Genomic DNA, 8729 nt, shown 5'->3' on the forward strand with positions numbered 1-8729 from the left:
AAATTAGCCGGATGTGATGGCGCACTCCTGTAATCGCAGCTTCTCAGGAGGCCAAGGCAGGAGAATCCCTTGAACCTGGAAGGCAGAGGTTGCAGTGAGCCAAGATCACACTATTGCACTCTAGCCTGGGCAACAAGAGCGAAACTCCACCTCAAAAACAAAAACAAAATGACACAGTCATCTCCAGAACTCAGGACTCCCCACTCCTTGTATGATGCTTTTTCTACTATACTATGCTCACCCATACCCAAATCAAATCGGCCTTTATTCTATCTACTTTCTGCAAACCAAACACAAAACAACATGTACCAAACACCCTGCACATGGAACTGGAACTACACATCCATATGTGAGAAAAAGGTCCCTCCATGGACCCTCCTACCTGACAAATGCTTTGTTTCTTGAGAAAAGTGTGCAGCGGGGACTATAAAAGCTTAGGTGAGACTGGTATCCTGGGAGATAAAAACACAAAGGGCACTGCAGACTCGACTCTAACTGGAAAACAAAACACCCATCTGCTCAATTACACTTGGAAGAGGAACTAAAAATGTGGTCACCTGAAAGGAGTACTTGGGCACCACAGCGCAGAGGCTGGCCTCCAGTGCAGTGCTCAGGCCAGTGCTGCTCCCGGTACAGGGGAGTCTTCCTGACTGCAGCAGTAGCAGCCGTCCCCAGATAAGCCCATTCCTGTGGAGTTAGAACCCTGGGCCTGAGCCGGGTAAAGGATGACAGCGTGGTTCAGATTGGAATACCTGCCACTCTCCTCTATAATATCCTGTGTCCTTCACACCAGGAATGACATAAGAGAAAACAAAGTCGGATACCATTTAGTGTCCCAGAATAGGAGGACATCAAGAGACAGGATCAGCTGGGCGCAGTGGCTCACACCTGTAATCCCAGCACTTTGGGAGGCCAAGGCGGGTGGATCACAAGGTCAGAAGTTCGAGACCAGCCTGGCCAACATAGTAAAACCCCGTCTCTACTAAAAATACAAAAAATTAGCCGGGCATGGTGGCCGAGGCAGGTGAATCGCCATTGCACTCCAGCCTGGGCGACAGAGCAGGACTCTGTCTCGAGGAAAAAAAAAAAAGGATCACTAAGGATTATCTTCCATGTAAAATAACATTCCTTCTAATACCGTGTTACAACTGGGTATTGCCAGCTTCCGCATCTTATGCTCCTGCCTCTGCCTCCCTGAAAAACAAAGAAATATTTCTGACGCTATTATTCCAGTAATTGAGTTAACTAAGAGTCACTGTCAAGCCCAAAAATATTTTTTCCCTAACTACAGTTCACACCTTGGGGGTGCTTTCCTTTTCTCTACCATTTACAGTCAACAGAAGCTTCAGGTTCAGGGACATGAGAGACTATCTGGCCAAACCAAGTACATTCTTACCTCAAATGTACAGAGCAAGGCCAGGGAGAAGAGTTAACATTTGTATTGACAGGTGGAGTCAGGGAAGAGCACCAGACACCCTCCCTCCAGACAGTGCGACACTGAGAGAGAGACGAGACATACCAAACTTAGCAGAGGCAGAGTAACCCAATCAGGAAAAAAGCAGAACATTATACATTTCCCCACACAGAACAATGTCTCTTGTTTTAACTCTTTACTGAAATATTTACAATAGGGAGAGCTACTGGACACAAGGGCCCTCTAAATGATCCTTCAGTGTGATGCAGCAAGGCCAGAAGGGCACTTCCTCGCTCCGGGCAGAAGCAGCCTCCGTGGACCATTTTAGTTCTTGGTGCCCTTCTGATGACTACACGGTGGTGCTACAGGTGATAGAACAGAGCGTGGGTTTTAGAGTCAGAAATCCTGAGATACGGAACTTGCCTCGAGCCCTGACTTACATTAGCTGGGTGACCTCAAATGAGTTACTTAACACCTCAGCTACGAAAAGGGGATAATGGTCCCTGCATAGGACCAAATCACAGGGTTGTAGTGAGGAAATACCACCCACTGCAATACTGTATGTGAATGGTATAAACTGTATTGCAGTGGATGGTCTATAAACTGTAAAAGTGCTCCACAAATGAGTTATCATCTAGTCTTTTAAGATTTCCATCCACAGGACAAAGGTCAGCTTCCAGAAGTTAGTCAGCAACCCAGACTGTCCTCTGAGTGATATTTCACCTTTTGAGACTGCTCTAAAACGGCCTTTAAAATTCGCAGTGATACCGTCTTGGGCTTGAGATCAAAACTATTTTTTCTTTCTTTCTTTTTTTTTTTTTGAGACTGAGTATCACTCTGTCACCCAGGCTGGAGTGTAGTGGGGCGATCCCAGCTCACTGCAACTTCCGCCTCCTGGGTTCAAGCAGTTCTCCTGCTTCAGCCTCCCTAGTAGCTGGGATTATAGGCATGTGCCACCATGCCCTGCTACTTTTTTGTATTTTTAGTAGAGTGGGGGTTTCACCATGTTAGCCAGGCTGGTCTCGAACTCCTGACCTCAGGTGATCCACCCACCTCGGCCTCCCAAAGTGTCGGGATTACAGGCGTGAGCCACCAGCTAAAATCAAAACTATTAAGTTGGGCCAACTTGTTAAAGCCTCTTCCGCCGGACGCAGAGCCTCACGCCAGTGGATCACGAGGTTAGGAGATTGAGACCATCCTGGCTAACAGGTGGAAACCCTGTCTCTACTAAAAATACAAAACATTAGCTGGGTGTGGTGGCGGGCGCTTGTAGTCCCAGCTACTCGGAAGGCTGAGGCAGGAGAATCACTTGAACCCGCGAGGCGGAGGTTGCAGTGAGCCAAGACTGCACTGCACCCACTGCACTATAGCCTGGGCGACAGAGCAAGACTCCATTTCAAAAAAAAAAAAAGGCTTTTCCTACTGTAGTGCAATATACACCCCCCACCCACCATCCAAGAACCAACTGACATCACAGACCTGGTGACCTGGAATAGAAGAGAGTATCCACAAGCTCAACAGACATGGACCTTACTTGAAGAGTTAATTCAACTTGTTCCAGTTTAAACTGCTTCTCCACGACACATTCTCCACTCAGGTTCTGCTACATAAGCTTACAGCCTACTAGCAGGTAAGAACTGCACCTCCAATCAGGACTGTCATGAAGGAACCCCATTGTTTAATGGGTATAGAGTTTCAGATGTGCCAGATGAAAAAAGTTCTGGGGCTCTGTTACACAACAATGTGAACATACGTACTGCTCCTGAACTGTATACTTTAAAATGGTTAAGATGGGCCGGGCGCGGTGGCTCAAGCCTGTAATCCCAGCACTTTGGGAGGCCGAGATGGGCGGATCACGAGGTCAGGAGATCGGGACCATCCTGGCTAACACGGTGAAACCCCGTCTCTACTAAAAAATACAAAAAAAAAACTAGCCGGGCGAGGTGGCGGGCGCCTGTAGTCCCAGCTACTCGGGAGGCTGAGGCAGGAGAATGGCGTGAACCCAGGAGGCAGAGCTTACAGTGAGCTGAGATCCGGCCACTGCACTCCAGCCTGGGCGGCAGAGCGAGACTCTGTCTCAAAAAACAAAAAACAAAAAACAAACAAAAAAAAATGGTTAAGATGGTTAAAATAAAAAACAAAAAAGGAACACAGACCTGGTGGGCAGAACTAGGGATGGAGAATTTGAGCTCTGCCAACATTGCAGGCAAGTTATTTAACCTGTCTCCCTAGATACAGAAATGGGAACAGAAATGCTCATTACCCTAATAAAGTAAGGATGACGAATAATGGAGGCCTTGCCGCTTCCTAGGATGACAGCACAGAATTGTTAAAGTTCCAACTTATTTTAATTGAAAAAGCCATAGGCCTTTTTATAAACCTATCTTGCTTGAGTACGTACAAGACTAGGTAACATATATTGAGTGTGCATTATGTGCTGGGAATTTTACACTTATTATTAATTCCCTCAATCCTCACAACAACAATCCCATGAGATCAGTAATATTATTCCAAATTTACTGGATGAAGAAACTGAGTAGTTTCTGTAACCGACCCAAGGTCACTGTGTCAGTAAATTACATGGCCAAGATTTGAACCCCGAGCTCAAGCTGGTGGGGGAACTAATCTACAGGGGTCCTAGGTACTTGCTCCCTACCTTGTTCCCATCTCCACTCCATTAACCCCCGACCATATGCTTCTGGGGGACACTTGGGCTCATTCACTGCCGCATCCCCAGGGTGTGCAGTGCTTGACGCATACTAAGTATCTGTTGTGGGAATGAAGTATTAACCCTACAGCGTTTTGTTTCTTGGTTTTTTTGAGGGGGTGGTGATAGCAGCGTGTAGCCCAACTCACAGCCAAAATATATTAGGAACACAAAGATTTCAAGGAACGCCCTAATGCCCTCCCAGATCTGCTAGCCAACCCTCCCTGTGCAGACAGGCTCCCATGGGCATCACCCCACCCCTGGCCCTGTACTGCCAAAGACAGGTGTGCCAATCCTAAGTGGCTGAGAAGAACCAAAAGCCATTACGTAAGGCTCCTCCTCCAGCTTTCCCTCCTCCAGTTAAAAGCAGCACCCTCCACCCAGCTGGCAGGCCTTACACCCAGTTACCCAGTTACTCTTCATCTTTCTCTCTCCTCCTCCTGCCTCAGCCAACTGATCACCAAGTCCCACTGCTGTACACACTGTGTTTATATGCGGCCACCCCCACCCCTCGGTCCCTCAATCTCATCCGGCTACATCCACTACCTCTAGTATCTCTCATCAATTTATTCTTCACACTGCCACTGGTATGCTCCCTCTACGATACAAATGTGGCTATGTCATTCCTCTGCTTACAGAGCTGTGATGGTCCCCGCGTAATAAGATCTACATTACAATCTCAACTTGGAGTCAATGTCCTTCCAGATCTGGCCCAGCCTCAACTCTGGCTATCTGCCTTACAGAGGTACCATTCTGGCCACACCAGACTTAAGTTTCCAGACTACAAAGTGCAGTTTCTGGACAGGCAGAGCTGTTTGCCCCGATAATCCCAATGCTTTGGGAGGCCAGGACGGGAGGATCGCTTGAGGCTAAGAGTTTGAGAGCAGCCTGGGCAACATAGCAAGACCATCTCTACAAGAAAAATAAAAATAAAAAGTTAGCTGGGCACATTGGTATATGCCTGGTGTCCCAGCTACTCAGGAGGCTGAAAAGGGAGGACTGCTTGAAGCCAGGCATTCAAGGTTCCAGAGAGCTATGATCATGCCACTGTACTCCAGCTTGGACGAAAGTGAGACCTTGTCTCTTAGAAAAAAAAAAAAAAACTTGCAGTTCCCACTTCCAGGCATTTGCTTATTCCTGCCCCACTGCTGATAAGCCTCTATTTCTCATTTGAGGCAGACCTCAAATGTCTTTTTTTTTTTTTTTTTGAGACGGAGTCTTGCTCTGTCGCCCAGGCTGGAGTGCAGTGGCGCGATCTCGGCTCACTACAAGCTCCACCTCCCGGGTTCACGCCATTCTCCTGCCTCAGCCTCCTGAGTAGCTGGGACTACAGGCACCCGCCACCTCGCCCGGCTAGGCTTTTGTATTTTTTTTAGTAGAGACGGGGTTTCACCGTGTTAGCCAGGATGGTCTCGATCTCCTGACCTCGTGATCCGCCCGTCTCGGCCTCCCAAAGTGCTGGGATTACAGGCGTGAGCCACCATGCCCGGCCTTTTTTTTTTTCCCTCACAGACAGGGTCCCATTCTGTCACCCAGCCTGGAGTGCAGTGGTGCAATCATAGCTCACTGCAGCCTCAACCTCCTGGGCTCAAGCCATCCTCCTGCCTCAGCCTCCTGCAGAGCTGGGACTATAGATGCACACCAGCACACCTGGCTCTCCACTGATTTCTAATGACTAAAAGGATGACTTTGATCCTTTTCTCGGTCCCTTGCAACAAAAAATAATGAAACCTACAGGAATGAGGGCCTACATACCTGAAGCTTCTTAATGCATCTGTAAGGTGGGGATGGGAGAGAGCAGGAGTGTCCACAGAAGGCACCTTTGTCCTCTTTCCCTTAGAGGATCCTAAATGATCCTCCCCAATTTGCCTTTGAGAAAGACCAGGCCCTTCTCCAGCTGCCTCTCCCGGGCCTCAGGGTCCTCTAGCTTCTGATGTTTTCGGAATTCACGGCGGATGGAGGCAAAGTAGAAGTCTCGATCAGTGTAGCGAAGCTGTCGGCCCTGGCGCAGCAGAGCCCGATAGAGACTCAGCACCGCCTCTCGGCTCCACGGGGCCATGGGGGACTGGCAGGGGCTGGGTGTCACACTATCAACAGAAGGAAAGACATAGAAGCCTAGTATCAGAATTAATAACAAAAGGACCTGTAGAGACTATGAGGGGTTTTTAATCCAAGTTCCAGAGACCCCCTAGATCACCTTATGACTTAATGGCAAGACTAGGACTAGAGATCCCAGCCTCTGGATGCCCATTCTGGAAACATACAGGTTGTGGTTCACCAGGGCTCAAATCCTAGCCCTGCCACTTACGTGCCATATGACTTTGGGCAAAGGACTGAACCCCCACTGAGCACCAGCGTCTTCACTTACAAAATGGAGATTAGGATATTATGGCAATAGTACCTACCACATAGGGTTTATTTTGAGAACTGTGCATGTAAAGAACGGTAATACAACTTCACCACACGGGGTGATCTAGGAGGGCTGAAGACAAGCACTCAGCCATACTTAAATCCTGGCACCAGCACTTGCGAGCTGCACTACCGTGAGCAAGTCTCCTAACCTCTCGGTGCCTGTCTCAGTTCCTCATCTATAAAGTGAGGATAAAAATCGTATTTTGCCCATATGGTTGGCATAAGCACTAAATGAATTTAATGTATATGAACATGTTTAGAACAGCACTTGGCACCCACTAACCACTCTATCAACAGCAGCTGTTATTAGTACCACCTAGCCAGGTTTGTAGATGCTCAGTAAATAATTACATTTAAGTATAAACTGCCACTGCCTCCCTTCAGTAACAATAAACCCTTACACAAGCATATCTGTAAAGTGCTTTGTTACCCATTGTCACATTTACACTAACAATCTAGGAGGTGGTCAGGGTTCTTAGTAACAGTAAATCCTTATTGCATTATATTGCACTATATACAATGTGCAACGTTTGAAGCATGTCTCACATAACAACTCATTCTGTCAGCTACCCTAGGGTCAACATCACCCCATTTTAAGTGGAGGAAACAATCTCCCAGAGGGAAGTAACTTGCCCGCGGGCCCACAACTGTCAAGGGGAGGGCTGCACTCCTGACCCCAACAACTCTGCTTGCCCCTGGAATGAGTTACCCTTTGCTGGAGCCGGACCATGTGTACAGCACTTCTGGGTGCTCCACGAACTTTCCTAGCACAGCGCTTGGCACATACAAGGGGCCCAAAATTATGTTTAACGAAGGAGAGAATTTCACAACGTCCCTATGTGGAAAAAATGATCACCTCCGTTTCAGAAATAAAGAAATGACACGGAGTGGGGGAAGTATTTGGCTGGAAAAAGGATTGGACTTTGGGCCCAAAGTCCGCTAGCCCTTAGCCTCCGGCCTTGCTAACTTCCTGCGCAAGCCTGAGCAAGCCACCATCCCTGTCCATTTTTCCTCAACTGTTTAAGAGCTCCCTCGGCCTTCCGATGTAGAAAATAAACAGAAGTGTCTGACGAGGCAAAAGGCGACTGTCACGGCGAGGGCTGTAACTACAAGGTCGCCATGAGAGTGGGCGGCTGAGCCCCAGCCAGTCTGCACTTCCCCAACCCTGGGGGCCGGGCCGGGGTGCGGAGGCCCAGACGCCAGGACAGGCCTGCTCCGGGACCCGGGAGGTCTCCGAGGTTGGGGCGGGGCGGGGCCGCCGAGGGGCCTCCCAGAGGAAAGCCCAGGGCGGGATGGGGCGAGACCCCCACCTGCAGGCCGGTATCCTGGGTCCGGGCCGCATGCGAGGCGCCGGCAGCAGCCTGAGAGGAGGCGCCGCAACCTCCCGGCCACCCAGCAGCCGCGGGTCCACATTCCTTCCCTCACTCACCCGCAGGCCGCGCGCGCTACCACTCCGCAGGACTCGCCTCCGGCCGGGTACCTCTCTCCGGGTCACCCATCAACATGGCCCCTTCACTTCCGGGACACGACCTTGCGCACAGAGCTGCGAAGGGGCTGAAGGGAGCACGAGGGCGAGCGGAGGCGGAGGGACTTCCGGTCTCCTCCAGCCTCTCTCTCGGGTCCCGCCCCCTGCGCATGATTCCGCCCCCCAATCCTGAGCCCCGCCTCCGTGTGTGACCTCACCAAGGGACGGGCCTGCAGAGGCCACTCGCGCCCCGACCCTAGAGGACTTCGGTGTCCGGGTCCGGCTGTGGGTACCGGGGTGGTCCCGATGCTGGCAGAAGGTTAGAGGGCAGGAGGTAGCCTCGCTGTCCAACGAGGCTGCTGCACCGGCTAGGCCCCTCCCCTGCTGGCAGCTCCTTAGCTTGTCCGGGGTGCCTGGCCAGCCGCCTGTACCGTCTGCTGATCTCTGGCTGGGGTCCTGGGGTACCTGAGGGAATTCTAACACTAATATTCAGAGCTCCTCCAAACCTATTTTGTCACATCGACTTCTTTTCGACTTCTTTCCTCCATGCTGTTCCTACTCCCCAGGCCGCGTGGCTTCTGGCAAACTCCTACCCTTCCTTCAAAGTCTCTACCTCAAATGTCCCCCTTCATTGGAAAATCTCTCCCAGCCCCTTTCTCGCTCCCTCTAATACACTCATGTGTCTTCTTTAGGCCCCACGGAAATGTCTGCACATTTTTTTTTTTTTTTTT

At 50.1% G+C, this 8729-nt stretch overlaps 1 protein-coding gene across 2 annotated transcripts in view; it reads right to left on the bottom strand.

Moving 5' to 3' along the window:
* MIEF1 (mitochondrial elongation factor 1) overlaps positions 1–8729 on the bottom strand; it is a 19874-nt gene that overhangs the window by 9244 nt on the left and 1901 nt on the right. The window contains exons 1-5 of one of the 2 annotated variants that reach the window (XM_011964194.1): positions 7963–8144; positions 6683–6709; positions 6527–6594; positions 5877–6208; positions 558–709 (exon numbers count right to left, since the gene is read on the bottom strand). The gene's annotated coding sequence lies outside the window, so the exon portion shown is untranslated. Of the gene's footprint in view, positions 1–557; positions 710–5876; positions 6209–6526; positions 6595–6682; positions 6710–7962; positions 8145–8729 lie in introns of those variants that run through there. The other variant, XM_011964193.1, reaches the window with a different exon arrangement.

The sequence above is a fragment of the Colobus angolensis genome, unplaced genomic scaffold, assembly GCF_000951035.1.
Source record: "Colobus angolensis palliatus isolate OR3802 unplaced genomic scaffold, Cang.pa_1.0 Scaffold65, whole genome shotgun sequence".
Taxonomy (NCBI): domain Eukaryota; kingdom Metazoa; phylum Chordata; class Mammalia; order Primates; family Cercopithecidae; genus Colobus; species Colobus angolensis.